This window comes from Cuculus canorus, chromosome Z, assembly GCF_017976375.1.
Source record: "Cuculus canorus isolate bCucCan1 chromosome Z, bCucCan1.pri, whole genome shotgun sequence".
Classification (NCBI taxonomy): Eukaryota; Metazoa; Chordata; class Aves; order Cuculiformes; family Cuculidae; genus Cuculus; species Cuculus canorus.
Genome location: NC_071441.1, coordinates 47,014,402 through 47,030,885, shown reverse-complemented (window position 1 = coordinate 47,030,885; position 16,484 = coordinate 47,014,402). Strand labels below are relative to the sequence as shown.

The 16,484-nt window shown below is 42.4% G+C and overlaps 1 protein-coding gene across 2 annotated transcripts in view; it reads left to right on the top strand.

Moving 5' to 3' along the window:
* KIAA1958 (KIAA1958 ortholog) overlaps positions 1-9,929 on the top strand; it is an 81,147-nt gene extending 71,218 nt beyond the window's left edge. The window contains exons 4-5 of one of the 2 annotated variants that reach the window (XR_008447795.1): positions 2,894-3,061; positions 4,065-9,929. The gene's annotated coding sequence lies outside the window, so the exon portion shown is untranslated. The remainder of the gene's footprint in view (positions 1-2,893; positions 3,062-4,064) is intronic. The other variant, XR_008447796.1, reaches the window with a different exon arrangement.
* The last annotated feature ends 6,555 nt before the right edge of the window (positions 9,930-16,484 follow it).

The following is a 16,484-nucleotide window of genomic DNA, read 5'->3' as shown; positions in this document are numbered from 1 at the left end:
CTGGAGCCGGCATTGAGGGCAGGATGGAAATACCCATATCTTTAAACAGAGCCTGTGCACTGATACACTTCTGAACCAAGATCCCAGCCTTTTGCAGGACTCATCTATACTGTCCAAGAATAAAAGCTATAAACTGTTTACTCTGGACAAAGAAAAGCAAATATTAATTATGCTGCTTTAAAAAAAAAAAAAGAGAGAGAGAGAAGCAAGATTGATATGTTTCCCGCGGGACTGGAAAACTGTAATTCTTGTTCTAGCCTTCTCGTAATACAACACCCTTACAGTAGCTGATACCTGCCTGCCATCTCAACACCATAATTTCATTTAATTTTTATTTTGTTATGCTATGACTCACGCTCACAGTAGCCATCACTTTCTGGTCTGGCTACACTTTCAAGCCTTTAAGTAACTCATGACAATTTTTGAAGTTTCTGCATTTATTACAGCAAGGTGTCTAATAAGAAGAAAATGAAGAAGTGATATAGACTTTAATGGTCATCATCATACATAAGGTATGAAACATCCCTGAATGGCCATCTGTGTATCCTGTTCTAGTGCAGCACTAGACCTGCTGTCCCAGTTCAGGACTGAAGTAGCAATAATAACAGCCTGTTACTGTTAGTACTGTCAAGTATCAGAGCTCAGCTCAAACCAGATGCTCCAGTTTGTAAAATCTGGAATTTGGAGAAAATAGGAAGTATGACTGAATTTCCTAGCATGTGATAAATACTGCTTTGGGAAGACAGAAGCAATCTAAGTCTCTGTCTGCTGTTGTGATTCGATAAATTACTGGAGTAATACTGTGATGCAGGCAACAGCCACTGTAATTTTCAAACTGAGGCCTGTCAGAAGTTAATTGGAGTACGAGAACTTCAGTGCGGATGATGAATCTTCCAGGACAAATGACATGGTATGGTTATGCTCTTGACTAAGAGCTGTTTCCAAAAAAGGCTGTTTCCCAAAGCCTCTTGGTGCTCTCAGAAGTAGTCCTTGGGCGAGCCAGCAGTGGCAGCTCATGAGATGGCAACTTCAGAGGCAGACTAGTAGGCGGTTTGTGGGGAAATGTAGTGTGGGGATGGATGTTACCATACCATGGGCTGGGCAAACAAATATCCTGGAAACACAAGGCTTTATGGAGAACTGACCTAAGATTTGCTTATTGACAGTGGTCAAACAGTGCCTGAACAGTTATTGCAAGAGGGTGGCAGAAAGGCCTGAGGGCTCAAGAGGGCAAATGCTTGTCAAGGAGACTGCTAGCAACTGAACAGCTCATCATTTCCATAAGCATCCTGGCCTTTCTTTAGCAGAGTTGTCCACCTAATACCTCACAGAGCTTGTGAAGCCACTGACCAGAGGAACTTCCACTTGTTCTGCTGCACTACCCCTGGGCTAGCAGGAGAGCAAGGTGACTGACAGGCATCACAAGCAGTGGTCATCAGCAGAGACAGAGGAGGATCATTTGTCATGAGCAAAGTTTGTAAACACAATTCAGTTCAGAAAAAAATACTTGCAGCGTACCTTTCAGTTGGAGAGAAGTCCTGGTTTTGTCCACTGAGTAGTTGTATTGGACAGAAGGAAGAAAGGCTTACTTCAGTTTGTGAGACCTCTGCCCCTGGATAAACTCACACAGCAATGTGTGATTTCAGATGTGCCCTCTGTGTAGCACACTTTTTTCGAGTGATCTTTCTTGGAATCTTCAGGAGGAGACCCTAGGCTGTCAGGGGTCTGCAGACAACAGACTGAGAACTGCTGCTGCAGAAGTGTTCAGAGCTCAGAGTTAGCCCATACATGATGCAACTATTCAGCTTTCCAGGTTGTTTTGTTTGCAGTGGATTCTTCAGTCGGGTTTGTGCAGTTCCTTTGCCTTTGTATGCTATATTAACAGCAAAAAGCTGCAAAAAATAGAAACCTCTTTTCAAAATCATCTCCTCTTTCTGTGTAGTGTTTTATCTCTGTAGCTGCAGAATTGAAGATCAGAAGGAGAAAACTGTAGTATCCCTCCTCTTGAGTGTACCACCTCTACCCTTTCTCTGCTGTGCTGAGATGGTTGCTGTTGGGCTGAGATGGTCACCGTGGAGATCAGTAGCTCAGTGCATGGATATTCAGAGCAAACTTTCACAGCTACCATGCCTTGGGCTGCAAAATCCATTAGCTTCAGCCTTCGAGAAAGTAGACTTAAAGCATAGTGGATATAATAAAATTATAGTGGTATCATAAAAATGTATTACTCTTTCATAAAGGATATTAAGTGTCTGAACATCTATAAAAAGGTTCTCCATCAATCCTCTTTCAGGAACTTTCAGTTCCTGCCTGTGGGGCTGATGCTGAAGAAATGCACACTGCGTGTCTTCACTTAAGTCATGGTATTCATCAAGATGCATTTGCCTTTGGTCCACTGAAGCAACAGGACTTAATTCTGTTGTGCCTAACAGAGAGTAGAAAGTGGGCATGAGTGGAAAATCCTACTTGGTTAGCAGTGCCAATCCACCTCGCACAGACACATGTAATGGTATGACACACCAGCAGCACAGAATCGGGCTGTGTGGGAATGAGCTTTTCCACTGCTCCTGAGATGACTAACAACGGAAAAACTTTTGCCATCCTCCCACTACTTCTGCAGTAAGGTAGAAGATGCTGTGCTGCTCCATCTCTATTACTAACTCTGTATGGCAGTACATTGCAGCTTTGTGACAGCCTTAGGCTGACTTCATGTTGATGCCTCCCCTGTAGAATCTGAGTCTTCAGCACAGAGCTGATGGGAAATCATCAGGGAAGTGATGATTTTAAATTCCTCATGTTTTCTGAAAACCACAAAGTTGCTCTAAGCCAGAAATGGGGGCAGCACGTCATTAGGACAAACTTTTTTTATCCCCTTTCTTTGCTTGTTTTCTAGTGTATTCAACTAAGCTCAACAAATTTCCTGCCTTTTATTTTGATGATGACATCAAGTACCTGTGTATCAGTGAGCCCCAACATCACCAAGGCCACCCTCTATGCACTTAACATGTGGAGATACTGCAACATGACCAAAGGATTCAGAGATTACATGGTCATCACTAAGGTCAGAAAACTTAGAAAAATACTTTTTTTTTCAGTGGTGGGAGCCCCTGATCAAAAGAAGGTATCATAACATTTGAAAAGAGATGGGATTTCAACACTCTTTGCATCCCTGTGGTCTTGAGGGCTTTCCAGGTTTCTCCTAGTAAAGCTGTCACACTTACTAATTCACACCCTGTTGCCTTTATGGTTGAGCTAGTAGCTTTGAAATCCAGGGTGGTACTAAAGATTGCCATATACATAATACTTGTACACAACCTTGGCCCCATGCTGCCATGTGACAAGATTTCCTGCTGTTACTCTAAGGACAGGCATACTGTTTACATGATTTCTGCTCTCAGAGCTAGCTGCTGCAAGTCACAGCATTGGAGGACTTTTCCCTAGAAAAGAACTCCTAGTAAAATCAGTGTACACACCAAAATAAAGACTGTAGCTAAGGGCCAGAGTAGAAAGAGCCCCACTCACATTTTCATTAGTTGCTCTGATAGGTTGATGTAAGACACTGGCATATAGCATTATGCAGCCTGACTGGCAGTCTGTCTGCAATACTGACATCTCTTGGCCAAAAGGAGAAGCTGCTGCTGCTCCCTCTTTCCCTGTAAAGTGTCTATATGTAAAAGTACAGAGTAGTACAACCACATGGTAGGTCACATAGTGTGACTGAAATCTTCATTCACTTAAAAAAAAACCTAGGAATTTGGCTTCTTTCTTCTGAATCTGGATTTCTACAGCTAGTGCAAATGTGGTGCCGGGCAGTGAAACATATCTGGTCTGTCTTAGCGTTCTTACGCTACGGGGTTTCATTTCATCTCTTTTGCTTAGATAAACACGTAGCCTCTTTCTAGGACTCTAAATCTGCCCAGAAACAAAATTCTGGGGAAGCATGGAGACTGCTGCAGATTTCTCCAGGCAGAGCATAGAGGAGCTCTAAGTGAGTCTTTCCCACCTGCAACACATTTCCTTCCCTGAAATACCTTGACACCTCTTTCCCCTTCTTCTTGTTCCAGATACCGGACTGAAGATCAATGAACTCCTAGAGGACTTTTACATCACTGTGAAGAAAATAGGCGGGTCTGACTTTTTAGCCACATCCCTCCATGCTATCTGATGAGGCTTGGATCAGACTCTTGAAAATGCCAGTGCTGTCTTCTCCATCACCAGCAGCACCTTCAGCTCTTCCACCAGAAAGCTCAAGGTCAAGCTTAAAGTCCTGAGCGAGGCTGGGGTGTCATTGTGCCTGCTCTCACAATGTTGCCTACTTCTCCCTTCCGGATGAAGGTGGGAAGATGGAGAGATGTGGAGGATGGGATACCTGGGATATAACAGCCCTGGTGTCCGCAGTGGTGAAATACAACAGCCAGTATTGGAACACGTGAACCTTATAGGAGCATGCTGACTTAATATTTGGTGACACTGAATTGCTCAAAGACTCCCAGAACAAGTTGGGTTTTGCCAGAACAGATAGCATGAAGCAAGAAAACAGAGTGAACGTGAGTGGGTGTTACAGGCAGATATACCACAAGCACTCAAAAGAGCACAAGCTCTGCCCATACCGCCTCCTCTGCAATTAAATGTACATACACTGGCCGCTGATGCAGATGAAGGCCAAGTTTCCCTTCTACCTGACAGCCCAGGAAGAGGTCAGTGGCACGGGGAACATCATGAGCAGTGGAGGATGGGGGCTTTACTCCCTCAGGGCTGTTGTCCCAAAGCTGATGAAGAAAGTGAAGTTAGAACACTGTGGAAATTTTACTTTTGTCTCATACATTCAGGCTTCCAGGAAGCTTGTCTCTCTCACATCTTACCAGTAAATCTGTCTGCTCTCACAAGCCAGCGTCCCAAGAAAGTGTTTTGCCCAGTGGATTTAGTGTGATGTGGAGAGGGTGATCTGCTTTCAAAAAGAGAGAAAAGTGGAAAGATAGGACATGAAATTCTTCCTGAGGATGACTGCACATTGTGCAGTCCCATTTTTGGGATGAATACAGCCTTGTTCTGCTAACAAGGCAGCAGTGGTCTCCTTTACCACCTCCAGGTCTTCGAAGCAAAGAGGTGGTGGACAGCTTTTTCCTCACTGGAAGAAGCAACGCACATGTCATGGATTTTCCTTCTTATCAAGCATAGCTAGGAGAAAAGACACTGATTTTTTGAGACTAAGAACTCTTGAAGCAGCAGTGCCTATGCTTTCTTTCAGAGCCACTGTACAAAAGTTACTCTTTTGTGAACAATATTTTTTGATGGTTCACTGTTTTCTCTGCTTGTTTGTTGTATTTTAAATGAAGATATTTTTCAAGACCTGGTCATTACATTGTATCTGTAGGTCTGGTTCCAAGTAGGAAACAAACAGAAGTTAATTACAGCACCCCAGAGGACAGCATTTTCAGTTAGTCATTTATAAATGGTGAGCACTTAACTAAAAATCAGCAGTTTGAGGCTGTCCAGATTTTGAGACATCTTAATAGGAGCTTATATCACTATTCAAACGCTCAGCATCTTTTGAAAATGAAAACACTCTAAGGTGTCTCAAATCAGGCATCCAAATGATGTAATTTTTAAAAATCAGTGGTCAGTTGTAAAAATAATTGTCTTAAGCTTCTACAGCTACTGCTTGGTTCACCTTGTGTTGAGAGGAAAACTTAATTTCAGCTGAACGTGTAGCAAAACTTTAAGACACACACAAAAAAAAACCCGGAAGACCTAAAACAGAGTTGGGGATGTGCAGTTTCACAATGTGCAGTCTGCTTCTTTTCTAATGGAAAGATGTGGCTGTTTTTTTTCCACCAGATTACTGGGCTGTGAGAGGACTGATGAGGTTTTCCAAACCCACTGTAGAATCATTGGTTTTCTAGTAGTGTGAAACACCTTGAAATCACAGCTTCAGTCCAATGCATAATTGCAAAGATAAAATAACAACAGTTGTACTTTTTTGTAAGACACATTTTCCCTCCATATTGCATGAATTGTCTTCTTTTTTTTTAATATTAGTTTGATTTGTGGATCGCTGTGTTGTTAAATATAGTATTGCTACTGTCTTAAACATTTTTGGACAACATTATTTTAAGAAAGTAACTTGCTGAATATTGAAACACAGAGTAGCACCAACTTTAGTATGGGAAACATTTGCTGGGAAAAGTTGCTACCTACAACCCTCACAGGCTGTGGACATTATTTCCCACTTTCAGGGTGTTTTTTTGAGTCTGATCCCAAGAAGCCTTTGGCAGCATCTGCCAGAGGAGGCAGAGGATGTTTAGGATTTCCAGACAGACTCGTGTGATGGAAATAAGAGCTTCTGCCTAAAAAGGGTTTCAAGTGTGCATTGTAGGATCTGCTCCCAGAAACAAAAGTCTATTTGTCATCATTTTCTTCTGTTTCATGGGCAATGGTAAAGGGCATCCCCTGTTAAAAAATACCATTCTGAGTCCCGCAGAGCAAATCACTGAGAAAAAGCCGAATCTGGGCTGGGATAGGGTTTATTTGTCTTTGAAAAGAGCAGGAGAAGGTCTTCTAACACAAAAAATTTTGAAACCTGAGTTCACCCAGAAAATCAGACTCTGTTTACTAAAGGAGGAACCTGTTTTTCAGAGGCGTTGATCTGCTGGAGCTCCTCCTGCAGTCACTGACATCAAGCAGTTCACAACCTACGACATTGGCAGTAGAAGGAGTCATAAGGAGGTTTCCTTAGGCACAAATACGAGGTGCAAAAGCCCAGAGGCTGTTCCTCTAATCTCTAAGTTTCTGCCCTTAATATCTTTGCACAGGTGATGTAGCTTGTTCTAGTTTGAGCTAAAGCAGAATTAGCTTTCTATCTTCACCCAAGTCTCATCTAATTAACTCCATTCACTGAAAGTTAACTGCTTGTTTTTCAGATAGTGTTTCACTCTATAAGTGACAACGTGGGACATTGGTATGCAGAAAAGCCATTGCTTATACTCATTCCTATAGTAACCAAAAAAGGCCACAAATGCAGGGAAGGGTAGACAGGACAAGGGACCCCAAATTGACCAACAGATTACTCCATTCCATATACATCATACTTGGTATAAAACTGAGAGATCATGAGGGTCTTGGTCTCTTCTGCAATAGCTGACGTCCAGTGAGGACCTTGTCTGTCCAGTCCTGATCCCAGATCCATGCATTCCTGAATCCAGTTCCTGAGCCCAGCTCCCTCCTCGCCTCAGACTCTTTCTCATGTCTGTTCTGCAGCATTTGTACTGACATATAGTCATCGATTTAATATATTTGTACATATTTGTATATATTTGTATATATTTTATTGTTTTCTAATTATTTTCATTATTATTATTGTTTCATTAAAACTGTAGTTTTAGTTTCCAGCCCACAAGTCTTTTTCCTCTCATTTTTCTTTTCCTGGGCGTGGGTAGAAGGGAATTGGGAGCCCAGCTGCTCAGTTCTAGCTGCTGAAATTGGGCAGGCTGGGGCTAATCTGTGACATAACTGTATTTAGTGGGTCAGGAATGTTTTGTGGTGGGCTCCAGAGTCCTGGTCCTGTGGCAGCACAAGGTGGAGGGTTTCCTAGAGAAAAACCTCAGCTCCTTTCTCTGCCCAGGTGTCCAGCAGATACTTGGCTTTACAGAAGAGGTGTGTACATGCCTGGTGAAACCTGTGTTTCGCCTGTGTGAAAACAACAGCTTGTTCCATATATTAGCTGAGGGAATGTAGAGAGCAGTAGGACTTCTTTGAGCCATGGTGATAGGGACTATGCTGTGGTTTCTCTCAGTGACTGCAAGCTCTCCCTGTTTCCCCAACAGTGTCAAGGCACTTGGAGCAGTGGCTGTAACTAAACAGCACTCCTCTGCTCATACATATGTTGTTTGTAAGAATCAATAAATATCCAAGGAGAGCATTCAGCTTATGTCCAATATCCCAAGTGGGAGGATAGTTCTTTTTCCATATTCAGCAAAGAATTGAATATTCTGTATATGAAAACTGAGTAAATCCCTGGGGTTGGTTGTTATCATACAATTCAGACTGACTTTGAGTTATCCTATTTGTGGTCCTGTTCTTCTCCTGCGGTGGAATCAGATACCACAGAGGAAATGATCACAGTGCATCAGAGTCCTATGAAGGGTTTCTTTCAATAGTGACATAAAGAGAGTGGAAAACGAGGAAAAAATGCTACTGATTCCTTTTGTGAAGAAGAGTAGGTCTTGGTTTTGTCTCACGGTATGTTTTATTCCTTTGTCTGATGTCCTTGAGTTTGACAGTTTTATAGTTTTTTTCTCAATAATAAGCAGAGTTTGTTCTGAAATAAAAGTGATATCACCTTTGTAACTGTGGAACCATCATGAACAAAACTGTTACAGAAATTACTTGGATATGGGGAAGAATACACAATGTTTAACTGCCAGGTTTTGTCACAAGGAGTATTTTTCTGTTAGAAACTTATTTAGTACTGATAGTCACTTTTTTTTCTGGTAGCTCCTCAAATCCGTGATCCCAAAACCTATGTTTTATCTTATAATATTTAATTTACTTGTCTTATTTGGCTCAACTGGTTAATGTGCAGTAATGAGACCAGCATCATATTAGTATCTTAGTTTTATCTGAAGGAGACATTTTCATTCATGAAGCAATTCCTACGAAAAGGCAAAAAGACAAAGCGAAAAGAGGTGTGATATGACGTGCCACAGGCCACAATGCACATGAGTAGCAGGGTATGGCTGTTGTCTCAGCCATGTCCACTTGTACCGCCCCTCGTCTGCAAGGTCACTATTGATAAAAGCATCTCCTCTGGGAGTCGTGTAAGAGCCAGTACTCAGGAATCACCTAGCCAAAAATAAAATTGGGATATATCAAGAGCATTACTATTAGCAAGTAATCAAAGGTTGAAACGGACAAAGAAACACTCTCTTTGCATCTCTGGCCTGGCTCCATTTCCAGCCAAAGCAAGTATCAAGCACCCAAATTACAAGTAGATGGGGTTTATAGCAGCCTTGTGCTTCTGCAGTGCACTGGAGGGCTAGGCTGTGAGTTTTGTTTCCAGCCATATCACATATCCTGCTCTGTGCTCTGGTCCTTGTTAAGAAGGTAGCTCTTGCAGACTTCCCACCAGGCATACACTATTCAGTGGGTGTTTCTTACACTCAACACCTACCTTGCTTTAAAATATCTCTCCTATTGCAAAATCAGAGCACTTAGCAAATCCTGAGTTTATCATTTTTTTATGGGCCACGGAGATTATGCTGGCAGAGCATTATTCCATATTCTGGGTTCTCAGTTAGGTAGAATTATGATTCGATCAGAATTTGCTGTTAATTGCAGGGTTTTTATTTTGCATTCCCTCCCCACTCACACCAGAGCAAACACATCTATAATTTGCTTATTCTGATAGGCTACAGAATTATGCCCAAGATTATTAATACACTCCCTAATTGAGTGACTAGCATGGTAAGACTTAAGGGCTTGTGATTTTGAGGCCTTTGAGGCTTTTCTGCAGTGAGTCAGCTTGGGCACCCCTAACTGCTAGTTACTTTGGAAGACCTTGGGATGGCTAATGATCACCACTGGCAAAGGGGACATACATACCTTTTGCCTCCTTAGGGTAGGGCTCTGCATCTATGCACGTTATTGCAGACAGTCCTGACTTCGTAGTTTTAAAATTCTTCGTCATCCAGATGTACCATTAATACAATGTCTTCCTACAATCTCATGTGCTGTTATGCAGAACAGACAGCAAAGTAGACTCAGTGTGTGTGCGCGCGCGCGTGTGTGTATCTTCAATTGGAAATATGTCCTCCTGAGAGCTGAAATTACAAGGGCATGGACCCAGAAAATCTTCTGGCAGAATGCATTCAGTCTACTTGGTTTAAGTTGAAATTAAGTGATATTTCAATTTTGCTCCAAGAAAATGTTCTTCTCAAGCCAATGTAAAAAATAAATTTAATTCAATTAAGTAAAGCATTCTATTCTTTGGCAGACTTTCAGTTATTTAGAACATTGATTTCAGACCTTATCTGCTCAATACTATTTAGTAAGTCACTAGGCTTTTCTGAAAACCAAAACAAAACAAATGCCAAATATCGCAGTCCTGAGCCAGGCCATGCAGAATTACACCCGCACATAGGCAAGAGTCCAAAGAAACTTGCATTTGTAAACCATCTATGTTTCCTATGGACTCAAAGATGAATGAGAAGGGAAAATAGTAACAGTTTAAGATGTATAATCTACATTTAAAAAAATCTCATGTGCTTTTTTTTTCCCAGTCCATTTGTTGTCTCTATGCCAACCTGATGACTTGGGGTGAGGGCCAGCTTAAAGAGTGGTATGCTTTGGGTTGTGAGGCTGTAGTCCATTTTGCTGGACTAGAAGTCTCTAACTGCCATGGTGAGCCAGGGGTAATCACAATTTTCCCTGTAGAGAGGCTACTCACTGCACAGAGAGTGAGAAGTAATCACTCCTATTGAAGACAAACACTGCAGCATCCACAGGGCATTTCTGGCCCATCCCATCATGTAGACGGAACCCTTTGAAAGGGAAAGACAAAACATGAACTAAGCAGGACTGCAGATCACCAGGACAAAATTAGTGAGGTGAAGGGAGACAACTGTGAATCCTACACTCACATATTGGTAAAAGACTAAGGCCGAGGAAAATGTTACCTAGAAAAAATGCTGCTTGGAAGGACACTCAGATCAGGAAACATGGAAATACTTCCCAGCTTCAACCAGCAGCCCCAAGACCAAATGTGACCTCCAACAAACAACCCAGGGCCCAAGTTCCTTTGTACTCTTCTCCCCTTTCATCAAAGCAATCAAGTCCTTAATTTCCTGCCTCTGCCACACGGGAACATTGCTGCCTGGGTTTCCCTGGTGGGATTCTCTCTGGGTAATGAATGTTTGATCTTCCTCCCATAATGACTTTATGACAGGTATCTTGGTGACTGAGGCAGTGTTGAGTTTACGGTCTGATGAGCCTTTGGCGCATCTTTATTAACTTTGGCCATATGTATTCCTTTATATCTGTGCAAGTCATAATGACAGTGCATCTCTCCCTAACAGTACTGGCATTCATTATTTTTCAGATGAAACATATTGGCTACCATGTCACACTTCGCTGCCAAGTCAGACACTACCCTGTGAGGTCTAGAAACATGAAGTCCATGTCAAGGTGTTGTAGACTTTCTCATCAGGCACTTGAATATTTTCTTTTGCCACCAGGTTGTTACAGAGGTTAATGGGATCTAATGGAGATCTCTACAAAGGCAGTCATTACTGCAGACCACTGCAATACTAAGTGAAGGCCAGCCTAGGACATGCATATGTTCACTATTTCACGCTATATGTAAACTTGCCCGGCTGCCAGATATCATTTATTTATTTACCATGAGCCAAATGAAAGGACAAGCACATATTTTTTAAGACAACTCTGGAGGAGATTCACTTTTCCTACACCAATAGCACTGGCTTTTGCACTTTATACTGTTTGTACTTCCGATGTTAACTTGCTTTAATAAAATCCTGAGATGTCCCTTATTAGCCTTAATTTCTTTAAAAATCCTATTATTGCAAAATTATTTGTCTAGTTTCAACACTGCCTCCCTGCACTCTTTGTAATACTCCCCTGTAACACACAAAGAATTGTCATGTTGGAGGCCTCAAGCTAAATCACAGTGAGAAGCAAGACATCTTTGTAGTGCTGGTTCTAGGGGACTGTTTGAGTAGCTGGAGTAAATTTCTGAGAGGTCTTGCATTTCACCTCTGGAAGGGTAGTGTCTTCACCTACAGCCTGTTTTAGCCCTGATGCAATATTCAGCTGCTGAGCATTTTTTCTGAGCCTTTCTGAGCACTGGAACAATGAGATACTTTGTGATCACTCACGGACTGAGACACTTTGGGGAGATCTGTATGCACTCCATCCAGCTCCAAAAGCTACGTGTAAGAAGCCTATGGTCCATACAGAGAGCTTTGACATCATTGTCCCCAAAACCACAGCAGTAGGCCCCTCATTCAAGCCACCTTCTGTGATACATGTGCCCTGTGGCATCTGCAGGTGAACAGTGAGTTCACCACTTAAGCACTCTGGCAGGACTGGGACTTGCTTGTTGTCTTCCAAGAACCTAACCAAAACCACAGGCTTAGGGCAGCAGTAGGTAATAACCCAGCAAACAAACACAATGGTCTCCTCCTTCCCTCCCCTGCATTAGACTGGAATAACTAGTGACAGCAAAGAATATCCCACACCACAGGCGGTGCTGATCCTCCACAGCAAATCCTGAGCAGTGCTTATGTGAGGAAGAAAGAAGACCTGTAAAGGTTTAAGTTTTTAAAGGTGTCAGATGAAGCCCATTTAGATCATATGGGTACAGACTGAGGAGCAAGGGAAGACCTGCACTAGGGCTAGAGAAATGTGCACTGTGTGTTAGGTGGCAGCACTCAGAAGTGGGGCTCTTGGCCTGTTTTGGTGTCATTGAGAGCTCTGTATGCTGAAGAAACTATTATATATCACTACAGGTGTCATCTTTCCCTCAGGTAGATCTGCTTTGAATGGTAACATGCCCTACAGTTCACGTCGGTGATATCATTCCCTGGTGATGCATGTCTCCAGCAGATACAGCACAGAGTGCTGCAGCTGCTTGTAAACACTGCTCAGCGCACATGGATTTTCCAACAGGGTGTTAAAGGCTAGAGGGTAGCAGCAATAACAGCGAAACTGCCTCCTGCCCTGACATCTAGGCTTTGAATGATTTGACCATCTTGAGGAATGTCCTGGGACCACTTCTAGGCAAGTGAGCACATTGCTAAGCTTCTCTGGAAACTGGTATCTCAAGTCATGTATGAGGTGTCCAACAGCATTGCTAGTCAGAGCCAAAACCACTTCAAAACAGTTTATTGGGATATAAAAAAAAGATGCTATCTTTGGGAGCTTTTGCACTCTTGTTCTTCTAGAATTGTTTCCCCTACAGGAACGGTCTCAGCTCTCTTCTAGTGAAATTCCATTTTTTACCTTTTTATCTAAGTTGGTTTTAAGCGTAGATGGTTGATCCTCTGAAAGGAATAATAAAAAATATTTGGGAGAAAAAGGAAATAATAACAATAAAATAATAAATATAAGCTGTTTCAAGTGGTTTACCCTGCTGTTCAAATGTGCTTCAGGGCAGTGTGTGATGAAAGAAGCCTAAAGGTGTGTGATAAACAGCAGAGCTAAGTGTATTAAGCGAATATATCACCGCTGAAGCAGCAGCATAAACATATACATTTGTAGAGAACCGCTTGTGTTACGACGTACAATTAATCCAGAAAACATGACTAAAATCTCATCCTGCCACAGACATTACAGAACATATGAACTGTAAAACGTGCAGGTGTTTCTACAATGGAAGATGGGCAGACATGCAGTCATGAGGATATTGGGGGAGGTGTTCTGTCTTTTTGAGGTACCTTAGCACCAAGATCTGCTAGGCCCAGAGAGTGGGTACAAACCTATGAGACACGGGACATCCTCAGCATGTGCAGAAGAGAAGGCAGCAGACTGAGACATTAGTATGTGGAGGTCTGGGTTCTCACCTGCACTCTGCACACATAACTAAATGACCTTAGCATGTCAATTCCCCTTTCTGTGACTCAGTTTATGTTTCTGTTCAGTGAAGAAAAGAACGGCAACATCAGAATCGAGCAAAGCACCAAGGCATAATTGTCCCGTCTTCATCTAACTACTAATAAGAGTCAAATCTTTCAACTGATTGACGTGCAAATGGAATCCCTAAGTCACCAAAGGATAATTCCTCCCTGAGTTTTGAATTCTTTTCAAATCCAGACACTGAAAACAAAAGAATTAAAGGCACAATTCCCACCCGTTATGTGAAATACCAACACTATGAGATGCAGGAAAGCTAACATTTCCTAGTAAATAATACATTATATGTTGAACTGGTAAAGAACCACAGCAGGGATTCAGTGTTTTGCTTTGTTCCTCATGAAAATGGTCTCAGTTTTGAAAAGGTGTCATAATTATTAGGGACTGCAAGGTGCACTTTGTAACTCACTGTAAGTATTATTTATGGAGATATTTCTGAAATCAATTTAGCTGTCGGATAGAAGGCTGTATAATTTATACTATCCTGTATGAACTAGGAAATCCCATAGGTGTATTTCTTTCTGCCATTTGAAACCCATATTGCAGAAAACAGCTTGCAGGAAAGAAAAACAGTTAAGAGCTGGGGAACAGGAAGGAGGCCAGGCATTGGCTTTCATCACTGTAAGTATCAAAAGCAAGAAAGAAATCCATAATACCTTATCTACATAGAATGCATACTGAATACACATCACAGAATTCAGAGGCAGGCAATTGTCATCTGATGGAGATTTGCATCCTGTAAGCAAGGGAGAAGCCCTGTACTACTTCCATTTGGGTGTGAACTACTGAGAGGAGAAGTGGCTTCTGTTTCTGTTTTCAGTTTGGCATTATCATTGTCCCGACCATGCCTAAAAATACACATGGAACAGGCATTTTCCTGCCCTGCCTTTCTCAGCTTCCCTCTTTAGAACTGATCTTGTTTGGATAGACAGTGAATATTCACTGGCTTGGAGCAAAACTGGCCTTGTTTTCTTGTGGGTCTTGCTCTCACCTGACCTGTGGGAAACCTAGGGTCAGGTGCTTGCTCCAGTGATTAAGTCACTATTTACCAAAAGGGAAGGAGCTCTGGCAGAGGACAGTGAGAGCACACTGCCCTTGTAAGAATGAGTTTGGGCACTCTTCCATGGCATAGAGGTGAGATGCATACTCCAGGACTGGATGGAGCAGTTCACAGACTATTGCTGGGTGGTGAACTTTTACCTCTGGTGTTCCTTGTTGCCTTTTCAGATAGTCTGAGAAGGACCAGCAGAGAATAAGAATATTTTGAAGTCCCAAAAGAGGGATTAGAGCTGAGTGAGGAATGCTTATTTCACATTTAAGGTGACATTTCCCCTTCGGAGCAGAGAGCTGGAGTTTGAGATTGTCTCTGGGGAACAAACAGGGACGGAGATCTCTCCAGACCTAAAAGGCTGGAGAGATGCACATTGCAAACATATGTTGGAAAAAACATAAGTTTGCAGCCCCGAGGGCCACAAGAGAAAACTTCATCCAATCACCACTCCCCTGCTTTGCCCTGTTTTTCTGACCGTTACATTCTAGTGGCAAAAATATGCTTCTGTGAATGCTGTGCCAATTGCCTTCCACTGGGTCAGAGCCTGGGGACGAGGCAGACTGTCCATATGAGATCTGCACATGCTCTCTGTGGGTAAGAGCAGGAAAGGCTTACATCCCCTCACCTTAACTTGTCTTCAAGAAAGCTCTGGACTGGGATGGCTTGATGTGAGCTTTATCAGGTGGTGGTGGTGTTTACCTAATCTCAAGTTCACTAACTTTAGGTAGTATCCCTTGCTCATGTCATCAGGCTTGGGCTCAGACTGCAATTGGCCAGTATTTCTTTTGACTTGGCTTGCCAAGCTCTAGGCAATCATATGTCACTCTCAAATAATAACAGAACTGTGTTAAGCACCGGCAAAACAACTTCCTTATCAACGAATCTGAGTACACTAAGGTGATGACTTTCCCAGTAGTGTCATGAACCTTTCTGCAGCTGAGTGCACTCTCAGGGTTCATATAAGTAGCTTTCTGATCCCAGTCTTCCCTGCATCTGTCCAGAATTATAATTACATCTTGTTTGGTACTGAAAAAGTGCTTCATTAAAGCACATTTTTTATAGTAAGTAAAACAAGGTAGCTGAGGTAAGGGATACTGCAAGGAAGGGAGGTTAATGGGAAGAAGTGGAGTTGGAGGAGCGACACACCGTAACAGAAAGAGATGAATGCATGCGGCAGAGGAAGAACTGGTAGCATTGGCTGATGTCACCCTACAGAGACTTAAGAAAGTACTGAAAAGAATTCCAGAGGATTAAGAGTATAATGAACAGGTCAGCTAGAATCACAGACCAAATGAACACGGAGAGGCTGAAAAGTAATAATCACAGGAACAAGAACCATCATGTTTCCCATCTGCTTTAGAGCTCGGTGGCTATACTTAAGTGCCTTCAGCCTTGTGCTGAGACAAGCAGTTTACTGACTAGGACTGGGACAGTATCACTGAGCTGCGGTTTTAGATAAACAATCACTTATTACATTTGAGACTTCTCACTCTCAGATGGCTGAGTATCACCTGCTACTCTTAACATATGTGAACAGACTACATCGCCAGAAAGCTCTGCTGAGCAGTGCTGGCAAAGTCCTCTCTTCTGATATAAAGCAGCATCCGTGCTAAAAGCCCCATGTGGGGATCAGGACATTACTGGCAGGTCTGTCTGAAACTCTGTCTCTGAGGTTATAATTCAAATAAGATACAAAGGAGTATGCGGGATATTACTATAAATGGCCCTAGAAGTGTTCAGCTGAAGTTAAGACCAGTAACAGAGCTTGATTCAGCAGTAGTCACCA